Genomic DNA, 15077 nt, shown 5'->3' with positions numbered 1-15077 from the left:
ATTATTGATAGGTACTTGTTCATTGCCATTTTACTCCCTTTGTACCTGTGTTCCTCTCTCTCTCACTCTTTTTTCTTATCTTCTTAAAGCAGTCTGTTTAGCATATTTTGCAATGCTGGTTTGGTGGAGGTACATTCTTTTAGCCTTTTTTTTTGTCTGGAAAACTCCTTATTTCACCTTCCATTTAAATGAGAGCCTTGCTGGATAGAGTAGTTTTGGCTGAATGCCTTTGGTTTTCATTACTTGCAATATTTCTTGCCTCTCCCCTCTGGTTTGTAGTGTTTCTATTGAGAAGTCAGCTACTAGCCTTACCAGGACACCCTTGTATGTTGCTTCCTGTTTCTGCCTTTATGCCTTTAAGATTCTCTCTTTGTCTTGGAATTTTCCCGTTGAATTATGGTGTGTCTTGGAGTGGATCTCGTTGGGTTCCTCTGGATTGGGATCCTCTGTGCTTCCTGAACTTGTGTGACTTTTTCTCCCTTCAAATTGGGGAAATTTTCTATCATTACTTTTTCTTTTTTTTAATTTTTATTTTTTCATTACTTATTTATTTTTGACTGCTTTTATTTATTTATTTTCTCTTTTAAAAATATATTTTATTGATTATGCTATTACAGTTATTCCATTCCACCCCTTTATTCCCCTCTGCCTTGTACCCCCCATCCTACTGGCATTCCCCACCCTTTAGTTCATGTACATAAGTTGTACATGTAAATTCTTTGGCTTCTCTATTTCCCATACTATTCTTAACCTCCCCCTGTCCATTTTCTACCTACCATTTATGCTACCTATTTTCTGTACAATCCCCCCTCTCCCCCTCCCCTGCTGATAACCCTCCAGGTGATCTCCATTTCTGTGATTGTATTCCTGTTCTAGTTGTTTGCTTTTTTTTTTTTTTTTTGGATCAGTTGTTGATAGTTGTAAGTTTGTTGTCATTTCACTGTTCATAGTTTTTGGTCTTCTTTTCCTTATATAAGTCCATTTAACATTTCATGTAATAAAGTCTTGGTATGATGAACCCATTTAACTTGACCTTATCTGGGAAACACATGATCTGCCCTTCCATTCTAAATGAAAGCTTTGCTGGAGAGTAATCTTGCATGTAGGTGCTTGCTTTTCATGACTTGGGATTCTTATTTACAGCTTCTTCTTGCCTCAAAATGTTTCTTTTGAGAAATCAGTTGATAGTCTTATGGGAACTCCTTTGGAGGTAACTGTTGCCTTTTCTCTTTCTGCTTTTAAGATTCCTTATCTTTAATCTTGGATAATGTAATTATGATGTGCCTTGGTGTGTGCTTCCTTAGGTACAACCTCTTTGGGACTCTCTGAGCTTCCTAGACTTCCTGGAAGTCTATTTCCTTTGCCAGATTAGGGAAGTTCTCCTTTATTACTTTTTCAAATAAGTTTTCTATTTCTTGCTCTTCCTCTACTCCTTTGGCATCCCTATGATTTGGATTGGAACATTTAAAGTTGTCCTGGAGGTTCCTAAGCCTCTCTTCATATTTTTGAATTCTTGTTTCTTCATTCTGTTCTGGTTGATTGTTTATTTCTTCCTTTTGTTCTAAACTGTTGATTTGAGTCCTCATTTTCTTCCCATCACTGTTGGTTCCCTGAGCATTTGCCTTTATTTAACTTTTCATAGCCTTCATTCTTTCCTCTATTTTGTGACCATACTCAACCAGTTCTGTGAGCATCCTGATTACCAGTGTTTTGAAGTGTGCATCTGAAAGGCTGGTTATCTCTTCATTACTTATTTGCATTTTTTTCTGGAGCTTTGGTATGTTCTTTCATTGGGGCCATTTTTTTTTTTGCCTTGGCACACCTGTTATGTAGTGAGGGGCAGAGCCTTAATTATTCTACAGGGTGGGGCAAACATCATTGCTGCATTGTGGCACTGTACATTGGGGAGAGGTCCAAGAGGGAACCATGCTATTTGCTCAGCTTTAGGCCAGCTTTCAGTTACTTCCTCTGCTACCCAAAAGCAAATTGGGCCCTTCTGGTGCTGATTACTGGGTGGGTGGTTTTGTGTAATTCTAGAATTCTGTGTGTCTTTCCAGTGAACTCCCCTATGAGGCTGGGAGTTTCTCCTTCCCCACAACCCTACAGGGTTTTTTCAATCAGAGGTTTTGAGGCATTATTTCCCAGTGCTAGAGCTCTGGGTTGCTCATTCTGTTTCACTCCCCAGTTGTTCTTACCAGTTTATCCATGTGCAAATGCAAGACAGAATGCTCTGCTAGCTTCCACCTCACCTGGTCCACCAGCCACCACCTTGCTGTGAGTCATCTCTATCCCAGCTGCCCATCTCTGCCACTCCTACTAGTCTGCATGAATGTTTCTTCTTTAACTCCTTGGTTGTCAGACTTCCATACAGTGTGGTTTTCTGGCAGTTCTGGTTGTTTTTTGTTTTTAAATTTGTTGTCCTTCTTATGGTTGTGGGAGGAGGCACAGTGTATCTACTTACACCTCCATCTTGGCTGGAAGTCCACACAGAATTATATCATTACTTTTTCAAACAGGTTTTATGTCCTTTGCTCTTCTTCTCTTTCTGGTACCCCTTTTATATGGATATTATGTTTCACATTGTCCTGAAGCTCCCTTAACCCCTCTTCCTTCTTTTTGAGTCCTATTTTTGTTTTCTTGCTCTGTGTGGGAGTTTTTTTCTAGCTTGTTCTCCAGCTCACTGTTTTGATCCTCTGCTTCATCTAGCCTTCTTTTATTCCTTCATCTGTGTTCTTTAATTCAGAAATTGTATTCTTTATTTTCTCTTGTCTCTTATTGATAGTTTCTATGTCCTTTTTTATGCTAATGTAGTTTTCAGTGAGTTCCTTGTAGCTTCCCTGTAGTTCTTCATAAATCTCATGGAGCTCATTGAGCTTTCTTATAACCATTGTTCTACACACAATGTCTGATAGTTTACTTGTCTCTATTTCTTTTGGGGGGTTCCTCTTTTCCTTTTGATTGGGAGTTGTTTCTTTGGTTTCCCTTTTTAGCAGATATTCTTCTTGTTTGTTTCTGCCTCTTAAGTTGATCTGCTTTGACTCTATTTGTGGTGTAAAATTCTATGGTAAGAGACCTACAGGATTTAGTGGTGCAGTCTCCTTGATATCCTGGACTTGATGCTCTTAGGAGGCCCTTTATGCCATTTATGCTGGCTCTCTTGATGTAATTGGGTTTTGAGTATTGTTTGGTCATTCTTTCATGTTTCCTTCCCTTCAAGTAGCTGACTGAGGGTCAATGTACCCACCACATCTTGTATGCTGTTGTGCATGTACTACCAGAATAAAACCACACAGCCCGGGAAACAAATTCACACCCATAAAAATAACTCTCACCCACAACCTCACTATTAACAGCAAATGAACTAAGATTAATAAGGTGTACACAGATTAAGTCTATTATAAGTAAGGAGAGGTGAATATGAGATGAGTAACTGAAAGAACAATGATTTTAGAAGGTAGAAGGAATAGCACTAATAAGAGTTGGGAGATAGAGCAATGTGAAGAGAGAATGTAAAATTTACATCATGAATAAGAAAGGGAATGAAGAAGATGGACTGGAGTATGACAAGGGAAGCATATAGTATTAGGTATAAAATAAATGAAAATAAAATAAACAAAGTGTGAGAGAGAGAGAGAGGAAAAAAAGGAAGGAAAAAGGCAAATAAAAAATATATAGCAGCCCAATTGGAGAGAAAGATCTACCATAGCACTATCAACAATGAATGGGTCAAAACTAATGTAGGTGAGATGGGAATAAGAGATAAGAAAGGAAGAAAAGAAGGAAGGAAGGAAGGAAGGAAGAAAATCTTAAGAGATATCTAGAAGAAAAGGACATGATTTTGACATGATAGAGGGAGAGGGAATAATAAGAATGAAGAACAAAAAACAGACTAAGACAGGGAAAAATTAAAATTTGAGACAAAAAAAAAACAATGGGCAAGATGAAGACAGAATGGCGTAGGAGAAGAGAATGGTAAAATTGGAAATTTGAAATACAAAAATAGTGAAGATCTAGATATAAAATTGAGAAAATGCAACAACCACTACCCTATCTACAACCAATGAGTGAAGACTGATAAAGTTGTAGAGAGAACTCAAGTATGTTAAGATTGGGAAAAAGAATGTGAGATGACCATTGATGAGAAAATTTGTTTTGAGTGGCTAAACAGGGGAGAAATAGTAAAAGTGCAAAATGGAAACAAGTTGTAGCAATAGAGAAAACAAAGTTTAAGACAAAAATAGTAAGAGGAAGAAAGAAGGTAGAATAGGGTAAGAGGAGGGAGTAGCAAATTATGAGAATTAAAATAAACTATAATATAAAATCTAGTGATTTAGTATGCACAAACTTTAAGGACAAGAAATGAATGTTTAAAAACTATACAGGAAGGAAAGTATTGCAAATCATAGAGAATTCCATGGTACATTTCATCTCAGTAGCATCTAGTATTTACCACTGTTTTTTCTTACTGGATCTGCATCTGGTGATGTCAGATGGTTTGCCAGTCTGGTTTTAGGCAACCTGTTTGAGACTACCAGGGATCTACTGTCTGTGGCTGACTCCTTCATTTGATAATCTAGTCATTCCTCAATCAGCAGTCAGGCTTAAACTCCACAGGGTGAAGCAGAGTAACTCCTGGGGGGTGACTATTGCTTCCTCTCTGGCTGATGCCACTGTGAGGGGAATGGTCTGCCTAAGCAAGATGGCACCTGCAGTAGAGGGGATGACTCAGCACTGGGATTCTAGCAGCTGCTCTCTCAGTTCTCTCCCCAAATGCACTGTTCCCAGTCTCTTCTTAAGCATCACTAGTCCACTCAATACCCATCCCTTTGATAGAGCCTAGGATAAGTGGCTGCATATGAAAATTTATGCATTGGACTTTTAAATGGCTATCTGTGTCTCCAGCCATTCATCTTTTGCAGAGAGAAACCCTGAGGCTTTCACAGCTGTATGTTATCTGTATACTTTTTGTGCTCTGGTGCTGTAGACTGGAGTCTACAACCTGGAGTCCAGGTTGGGGTTTAGAATCTACTCTTCTTAGGACGATCCCTCCAGCTATTGAAATATCCCTCCAGCATTTCAGCTGCCACCAATGGGGGCCCAGTCAGCCCTTTCATGTCTCCTCCACACCCCATACCAGTCACATCGTGGTGAAGTGTTTCTTCTGTCTGTCTATGGTTATAAGGCTTCTCTCCCATTATTGTTCAGTTGTTTATTCTGGATGATTTTTCCACAATTTAGTTGTAATTCCAGAGTGGTCCTGGTAGGAGTTTTGTGTAACTTCCACTCACTCCTCTGCCATGTTGGATATCTGCTTTCTTTAAGGTAAATGGTATTGATAAACTTGCCCAAGAGTCCAGAGACAGTATTTGTAAGAAATGGGAAAACAATATAGTTTTTTTTTATTTTTTATTTTTATTGTTTGCTTTAAAATTATATTTTATTGATTATGATATTACAGTTGTCCTGATTTCCCCCTCCTTTAGCCCCCCTGCACCCAGCACCCCCCACTCCATCAGGCAATCCCCCCACCATGGTTTTCATATCCATGGATCATGCATATGAGTTGTTTGGCCACTCCATTTCCTATACCATATTTTACATACCCAAGGCTATTCTGTAAATACTTATTTGTACTTCTTAATTCCCTTACCTCTTCAATCATTCCCCCACACTTCCCTCCCATCTGACAACCATCAAAACACTCTTTATCCATGATTATGTCTCTACTCTTCTTATTTTCTTAGTTTGTTTTTTATATTTGATTGTTGATAGATTTGTATTATTCATGGTTTTTGACCTTTTTTTTTTCTTAAATAAGGGGATTGAGTTCGCACTCTCCCCTGAAAAAAATTAAGTAGGTCCCTTTAACATTTCATATAATAATGGTTTGGTGATGATGAACTCCTTTAGTTTTTTCTTATCTGGGAAGCTCTTTATCTGCTCTTCAATTCTAAATGATATCTTTGCTGGGTAGAGCAATCTTGGTTGTAGATCCCTGCTTTTTATGACTTTGAATATTTCTTGACAATCCTTTCTAGCCTGCAAAGTTGATTTTGAGAAATTGGTTGACAGTCTTACAGGAACACCCCTGTAGGTAACTAACTTTTTTTTCTTGCTGTTTCTAGGATTCTCCCTTTATCTTTAACTTTTGACATTTTAATCATGATGTGTCTTGAAGTGGGCCTCTGGGCATCCATCTTGTTTGGGATGTTCTGTGCTTCCTGGACTTGTATGTCTATTTCCTGTACTAAATTAGGGAAGTTTTCTTTCACTATTCTTTCAAATAGATTTCCAATTTCTTGCTCTTTCTCTTTCCCTTCTGGCATCCCTATGAAGCGAATGCTGGACTTCTTGCAGAAGCTGCTTATGCTATCCTCATTTTTTTGTATTATTTTTTCTTGTTGTTCTGATTGGTTGTTTTTTTGCTTCTTTATGTTCCATGTCATTGATTTGATTCTCAGCTTCATTCACTTTACTGTTGTTTCCCTATAACGTGTTCTTTATTTCAATTAGTGCATTCTTTGTTTCTGACTGGATCTTTTTTATGCTGTTGAGGTCCTCACTAAGTTCCTTGAGCATCTTCATAACAATATTTTGAACTGTGCTTCTGAAGATTGCTTATCTTTATTTTGTTTAGGTTTCATTTTTGAGTTTTAATCTGTTCTTTCATTTGGCTCATGTTTCTTTGTTTCTTCATTTTGGCAGCCTCCTTGTGCTTGTTTCTATGTATTAGGTGGAGCTGCTTTGACTCCATGTCTTGGTAGTGTAGCCTAATGTAGAGGATCTTCAAGGTGGGTCAAATAGCATTAGCTAGGTTGATGGAGTGTTAGATATGGTACCAGCTTGCAAGTTCTGTGGAGGGGAAGGTTTAGAAAAGGGACAATGGCCTCTTCTCACCTTGATGAGAGACACTTCAGTCTCTCCCTGTATACCACTGGTGCCTTTCAAGCTGCAACCTTAGTGCTGGAGCCCAGAGGGAGTGAGTCTGAGTAGGTGAGTCTGTATGCAGGTTCTTTAAAAGGAACTGCTCAGAGCTCCAGCAGGTTCTTCCACTCACTCAATCCCCATTGGTTTTTGCAGCCATAAATTGTGGGGACTTATCTTCCTGCCACTATAACCCTGGGCTGGGGACCCAGGTGTGGATCTAGGACTCCTTGCTCCTGAGATATTCCTCCCAAATTTTTATCCACCCCATATTGGTGAGGGACCAGCCCATTCCACTTCTGTGCACCTCCAAACAGTCTGGATGGATGTGGTTTCTTTAATTCCATAGTTGTCAGACTTCCATTCAACTCAATTTCTGATGGTTCTGAGTGATGAGTGTTCTATATTTCAGTTGTAATTTTGATGTGGTTGTGCAAAGAGGCAAGCCATGTCTGCCTATGCCACCACTATGACCAGAAGTCTTCTTTGTTGTTTTTAAAATTCAACTTGACATGTGATTGGTTGAAACATCCCATGGACTTCTGTAGCCTCAAGTCATAGATAAGGTGAAGGGGCCAACTAGTAGGTTAGTTTCTTTTGATGGAAGCCAGGGTTAACTCATTTCCTCAAGTAGCAATTTGACCTTTATTTCTTCTTTTTTTTTTCTTTTTCTTTTCTTGTAACTAGAATTATTTCCCCACAAGGTGGCAGAAAATGTAAGGAAATGGAAAGATGCTGGCAATTTCAGAACCTTGAGTCAGGTGCAATTAATCTCTGTGAGAGCTTCATCCAATACAGATATGATGAATTTTGGACACAAAGTACCTCACATCTTTGAGAACTATCCCAGGGAATATTTGAACACTTCAAATTATTTACATTTCCTTTTTTGGAAACAGAATAATAGCTACTCTTCTGATGTAGCTGAGAGAGTTGGGTACTTAGGTGTTGTGGTTTACAAGTTCATTTAAGTTGTTCCAGTTCCCAGAGAGTGTGTTTCAATTCCACCGAATGCCATGTGCTTAACTGCTATTTAATATATGTATTTTGATGTAAAATCTCCTGTTTAATATATATTCTGATCAGGTGTAAAGGTCCTGTAAAACAGGAGACACTTGGAAATGGGGCAGTATTAGGGGTGTCCAAACTTTTGGCTTCTCTGGGCTATGCTGGAAGTGGAAGAGTTGTCTTGGTCTATGCATTAAATACACAAACACTGATGAGCAGAAAAAGAGGTTTTAAGTAAATTTATGATGTTGTGTTAGGCTACATTCATAGCTATCCTGGGTGGCATGTGGCTTGCAGGCCATGGGTTGCATACCCCTAAGTGGAAATAAACATTGGGCTCTGGAGACAAACATAATCCTGGCTGTGTGACCTTTTTTTGGCCACTTAACCTATCTGATCCTGCTTCATCTGCAAAAATGCATCTCCTTTTTGCACTGTGTCTTCTCCTTTTGAGAGTGTCTGTGCTGTTTTTATACAGGTTCTATTGTTTAAATTCATGGAAGTTTAGGTTTTATTTTTTCTCTATGATAAATGATAATGCAAAATATGAATGTTGTGATTATGTGTTTTGGTCTATTGTGTTATTTATAACATAGGATAAGTTATTCGAAGAGTAGTTTTGCATCCAACTTTGGGTCCATGTCTCTGTTGCTTTTAGTGGCTTAAATTTTGTAGAAATCCTGCAACTACTTTTGATTGGAATGATTATTACTAACCTTACTTTTCTAAAAGAAACCTCAGTTTCTTTCAAAGATAACAATTGGGTGGGGAATATAACTGCTACTACAGCTTTTTGTGAGGTTTAAATATGATGTATTATTTGTGAAAATGTCAAATAATAAAGCTGAATGTATAAGCTGCTATTTTTACTTTGCTGACCAAAATGAATTGTACTGTGGCAGGTTGTTTTGAAAAATTATTTGTCTGTATAGATTGAGCTTTGACATTGGAGGAAGGCAAGGTTTAGAAGAGGTAAAGAGCAAGAATCAGGACCCCAGTCTATTGCACGGTGTCAAGAAGAATTATGAGAGCCACATATGTAATTTTAAGTGTTCTATAAGCAATTAAAAATAAAAAGAAACAGGTGAAGTTAATTTTGCTAATATATTTTATTTAACCTAATCCAAAATATTTCAACATGTGGCACATATGGCTAGAGGCTACAACACAAGCTAACAAATTTGGCTGTAGCATTGCTTTCTGAAAGATTAGATTTATGAGTGATTTGATTCATGGGTCAGTTGTAGGGTGCAATGTTTTATATCCCTTTATTTAATTTTATTTTATGTTTCATTTGCTTTTTATCCCTTAAAATACTACTTTTAAATTTAAGGAAAGTGCCAAGTAAGTGGGGTTTGTAATCTCAAGTCATAAAGATTAGGGAAGAATGTTGTTTCCTAATGATGATTGTGATTATTTTTTGCAAGATCATATTTTTAGAGAGGAATGGAAAAATAACTTGAAAGTGTGTATGTGTGTGATGATGTCAGACATTAAGTCTTAAAATTACTCCCTAGAACTCTTATTTTGACCATTAATGGGCATTTTACCCACTGGAATGAAATCCAATGGTACAGTATTAATGTGGTTCCTATCATTGTCTCTGTGTTCCTCCCTCCTGCCTCAACCCCCAGTAAATGGTTACTTCATTAACTGTGTGCATACATTCTTGGTATGCAGTCCCACAGGAAGATCCTCTATTTTTATAAACAAACAAACAAACAAAGGATTGTGGGTTGGTCATAAAGCCTGTATTTTTGTAGTGATTGAAAAGGGCATCTGCATGATGATGATTCCTGGAGTCCTCTCCCAGGAGGTGTGGCACTAAAAGCTGGAGGTTCCATGCAGTTCTATTGCATTTGGATCTGACAGGGTGGAGTCCTGGCATCTGTGTTCAACAGCTGCACTGGGGATTACTCAGACTTGCAGCCCAAACCAGAACCACTGATTCAGAAGATGGAGAAGTCAGAAGTTTGATTCTAGCTCTTGTCAAGCTGCTGTTGGGTCCAGGTGGTGCTGTGTTACTGTGCTGGTCTCCCCGAGCTGCAGCCAGGCTTCAGAGGTGTCTTTTCCCCCATGAAGGTGGCCTCCATTGCCTCCTCTTTGGAAGGACTATGAAAATATGTACTCATTTTGCCCTGACACAGCCATTCCCAGGTGCTAAAAGCCTCTCATGGGAGGAATCCCATTGACCTCTCTTGTCCCTATAGTTATTTTGTCAGAACCATCTTGATGGGTTCATCATAATCTCCATGTTTAATAAGAAGGAGAAGGAAACATTATTTGAGGTGTTAATACTCAGCTTCTCTTCTTGAGTGCAAATTCAAGTCCCTGTGCTGTGGGCTAGGTCAGCTTTGCAGAATGGGCATGATTTATGGCAGTTTTAGTGGGAAGAAAGGGTTGTTTCACTGGAAAGAGTGAAGAGCCTCAGTTCCTTGAATGAGCCTGTGAGCTGTCTTGCCTGGCAAGCTGGCTTTCCCTCTTTACCCTTGAGTCTTTCAGGTAGAATAGGCCTTTGAAGAGTTCTCTGGATAGTTATGAAAACAGCTTCTCCTTACCCTTGGGAAGAAAGTTCCTCTTTCTTCTTTCAAGCCTTATATTTAAACTCACCAAAACTGATGCAGACACCAGCCTGCACTGGGGAGAAAGGGAGGGGAGGGAAACCAATCTTCCCTCTGTGCTGCTGCCTGTCCCCAGCAGAGAGATCCAGACCCCACTTGATTTGCTAAGAATGTGCACGGGCACACACCTACGCCACTGCCGAGTACACCGAGTGGGCTGTGAGACTGGCAGCAGCTGGCGCAACCGTGAGAAGGGCCTAGCTAGTGTGCATTGGTCCCTTCTCTTCCATAATTCCAAATCTAAAGATCCCTTATCTGGGAGACATTCAACAGCCCCATAACTGCTGAACTAGCTTAAAACATTGCCCTTGTTCCTTAGAGAGCCTGTTCCCCATGTTGAGGATTCACAGAAACCTTTAAAGAAATTTTTTCAAAGCAGTCACAAGAGAGAGCAACCTTTCTTTTCAGAGGAAAAGAAAGACCCTTTTCCTCTGAAATCCAGCACACCCTTACGACATTCCCGAAAAGCACTCGGGGTCGTTGGCCCTTACCTGGGCTAATTGCGCACTTACTCCATCCAACCAAGTTGATGTGATGGCTGGTAGCCCTGGGTCGCTGTTCCTGGGCACCAGCTGATGCAGACACCAGCCTGCAGTGTCCACGTCATTATGGGTGAAATGAGACATTCACACAGACTATCGAGTCTGGTGGAGGCAAAGGGGCAGCATGGCTTTTCTCTCAAGGGGAGCAAAAAGCCTCAGCTGCTGTCCAGCTGCTGTAGTCCTTGCCTTGCTCCAGCGAGCTTTTATTGTCTTACTGGGCACATTACAGGAAGGTCCTCATTAACTATTCACAGGCTCACTTTAGGTGGTTATCTTTTACAGAAAACAAAGGAGCCAATGCTGCTAATAACATCATGGAAGAGGGATATTTGCAAATGAAAAGGCAAAAGTGGTTGAACTGGTTACACTCATCCTTGGAAGGTTTAGCATGGTTTTTAGGAAGTTACTTTGCAGTAAATGTCCTCAATTCAGGGTGAGGGAGTTTTTAGCAAAAAGCAAGACTCACAGCGGCCTATATACATTGCAGGCCTGATTCCCCACAGGAGAACCTATCAGTGAGTGTGGGTGAAAGGTTTTCTTAGGCTCCTCTGAGGAAATAAATTCCAATCAGCCATACAATTAGGCAGTATAGAGTTTTATTTGGGGTTTGCGTGCCCGGGCGACATTCCAGCCCCCCCACCCCCCGGCTGCACAGAGGGGGCTGAAAAAGGCCTCACCAAGCAGGGAAAATGGTGGGGTTTTATTTTGAGTTGGCTCTCAGTGGGAGCTGGGGATTGGTCCCTTGTGAACAAAGCGGCAACATATCATTGGTAGTTCCCCTCGCACCCTGGGTTGATGTCAGTCATCTCTTCCGGGTTATAGTTGTAGTCCAGCTGCCATTTTTAATTATAGTCCAGCTGCCATTTTGTAGTCCAGCTGCTGTTTTGTCCTACCCCACCTATCCTGACAGTGGGTCCTGTGTGTCTCTGAGTGGGAGCTGGGCCCACGCCATGCAGAACGGTCTACTACACTAAACAAAGCCTAAAATTTGGGGTTTAATATCTCATTTGTATGTCAGCGCTATACAAGGAAATCAGACCCTTCTGTGTCCCATGTAAGAAAAGTAAAATCATTGGCAAATGAGTCAGCAGGGATCAAGGTGGGTCAGGAAGAAAAATGAGGTTTTGCATTGTTCTACATGTTGCTTGGATGCTTGTAATATTTTGGCTTACGGAGTGGTCTCAGAATAGCACACTGGAAATAATATTGAAGGGGCATTAAAAAACCCATTAATAAGGACTAATTAATTGTGCAAAGACTGTGTACAAGAGTTAAAAACAATTCCACTCCTAATTGCTGTGTGCTATCAATGCTTATATTTTAGGGAGTGTCTGATATCAGATAAAAACTATAACCAATTTAAATTGAGCTAGGAGGGCCCAATGGTGGTGGGCATCTCTAGCTGGGCTCCCTCATCCTATCACCTACTGTTTGTGGAGAGAGTAATGGGTCCCCAGAGTCAGCAGGGGAAACAATAGAGAACTTTGTTTCAGGAAAAAACAACATGAGCATGAAGTGAAATAAGTGAATCATTCCACAGTGTTGTTAGGAGCAGCTTGTTTTTCTGTACTTTATCACTCACTTTGCATAGAAACCTGCAAAGGGGCTGGAAATTAGTATCAGCAAGCAGAGGGTCTTGAACAACTTGAACCTGGCTGTGAACAAAGGTGTACAAAGTTAAGGTGTGTGGCTTCTTCCCCTAAATCAAACACAGGTATAGACTTCATTATTTGGAAAGCATTTGCAAGGGATGGAAGAAGTAATTTCTTTCAAAAGGAGCTTTGAAATCTTGTTGAATTTGAGCCAGAGAAGTGCTGTTTTCTCCAAGATGTCCCATGGACCAGCGGCAGGCAGTAATTTCTAATTGGGGATATTGCATGTCTTTGACCTGTTGCTGGTTAGTCATATCTGATAGGGAACAATGATCATATGTAAAGTGAGAGCAACATTTATGGTTTTTCTAGTTAGTGTACCTTTAGGGCATTGCCTAGAAATCTGATACACTGAGGATGGCTAGGTCAGCATTTGGGTCTTCAGGTGTCTGAGTGTACGTGTTTGTGTGTGCCAGTCTCTTCCTGAAGAGAAGTGACAGTTTGGTCTCTCTGGAGGGGAGCAGAAAGCTCATCAGTCTGCCTCTTCTACCCTGCATTGTGCTCATCTTCCATCCAAGTACTAACCAGGCCCTATCCTGCTTAGCTTCCAAGATCAGATGAGATCGTTCATGTTCAGTGTGGTATGGCTGTAGACTGCTGTGCTCATCTTGAATCTGTTTTTCAGCGAGTCTGGCTCTCAACTCAGGTGGGTGACACAGTGGAGCCTGGATTGTTTCTTAAATTGCTGCAACCTGAATCTGAACTCTATTAATTTTAGAATTTGTGATGATCCTGAAATGATAGGGCTTTTACCCATGTGCTGTCTATGAAAAGAGATTTGCTTTGAAAAACAGTGTAATTATATTTGTCTAGGACCTATTTAAGTTATCTTAAAAAACTGTCAAGTGCTTTGGAAGCATTTATTTAACATGAAACTAAAATACTTGTGCCTTTGCTCTGTCAAGTCCTAGCTATGTGAGTTACTAAGTAACAAAGTTATTCAATCTCTCTGAGCCTCAACTTCATTTTCCTGGAAACTGGTGTAACAACATTCCCTATCTGAAAGTGTTTTGTGAGATTTAAATTAAAGTAGTTCATATGAACAGTTTGGTGTTATGTTTGGAACTTAATGCATTGATTATAGTTTTTTAAAATGGTATAATTAACATGCAGTAAACTGTATGTTTTTAAAAGTGAAAAATTTGATGGTTAATATATATGTAGATATATACATATATATTATAGAACTCCATGAAACCATCTCTAGATCAAAATAATGAATATAGCCATCACTCCTGCAAACTTCCTGTGCCCCTTTGTATCAGTCCCTATTGCCCCTTCCCCTTCCATACACAAGTAACCACAGATCTTTCTGTCATTATAAATGAGTTTGCATTTTCTAGAGTTGTGTTTAAGTGGAATAATAGAGTATATATTGTTTTTTGTTTGATTCCTTTCCACATAGTTGTTTTGTGTGTATCCATGGTATTGTGTGTATCAATAGCTCATTTATTTTCATTGCTGAGTAATATTCCATCATATGCCACATAGTTCATCCATTCAACTGTTGACAGGCATTTGGGATGTTTCTAGTTTGGGGTATTAACAAATACAGCTGTTATGGACATTTTGTACAAGTGCTTATGTGGGCATATGCTTTCATTTCTTTTAAGTAAAATTCCTAGGGAGCAGAATGGCTGATTCCTATGGTAGGTGTATGTTAGGCTTTTTAAGAAACTTGTCAAACTGTTTATCCAGAGTGGTTATACCAACTCACACTTCCACCAGCCATGTATGAGCCCAGTCCTTCACATTCTTCCAAGCACTTGGTATGATCTGTATTTTTAATCCTAGCCATTTCAATAGGTATGTAGTGATGTGATATGGTGGTTTTCATTTGCAGTTCCCTAATGACTGATGACATTGTACATTTTTTGTTTGTTTTTCTGTATGCCTCTGTTGAAGTGTCTATTTGAATTATTTGACAACTTTTTACAAGTTGAGTTATTTTCTTAATCGTGAGTTTTGAGTTTTTAAACATATTATTGATACAATTCCTTTATTAGATAAATGAATGGAAAATATTTTCTCCCAGTCTATTCATTCTCTTAACAGTGTCTTTTGAAGAGCAGAAGTTTTTTGTTATGATGAAGTCCAGTATACCAATTTATTCTTTTATGTATTGTGCTTTAGATGTCTTAGAACTATTTGCCCCTCACCTGAGGTTACAAGGTTGTTTTCTATGAAATGTTTTAGTTTTAGGCTTTATATTTAGGTCTATAATTCATTTTTAGTTAATTCTTGTATATGATGAACTGAATGCATTTTTAGAAGGTAAAAAATATATTGCTAATTGTAAATTCACCTCTTGTTACTTAGGTGAAACTGCT

The 15077-nt window shown here is 39.3% G+C and overlaps 1 protein-coding gene across 1 annotated transcript in view; it reads left to right on the top strand.

Moving 5' to 3' along the window:
- Positions 1-15077, top strand: part of TAFA4 (TAFA chemokine like family member 4) — a 227373-nt gene that overhangs the window by 16316 nt on the left and 195980 nt on the right. The window lies entirely within an intron of this gene.

The sequence above is a fragment of the Phyllostomus hastatus genome, unplaced genomic scaffold (assembly GCF_019186645.2).
Source record: "Phyllostomus hastatus isolate PE091 unplaced genomic scaffold, TTU_PhHast_1.1 phas_contig_16, whole genome shotgun sequence".
NCBI classification, from domain to species: domain Eukaryota; kingdom Metazoa; phylum Chordata; class Mammalia; order Chiroptera; family Phyllostomidae; genus Phyllostomus; species Phyllostomus hastatus.
Note: the sequence above shows the minus strand (reverse complement) of the source record. Positions and strands in the feature narration are given on the sequence as shown.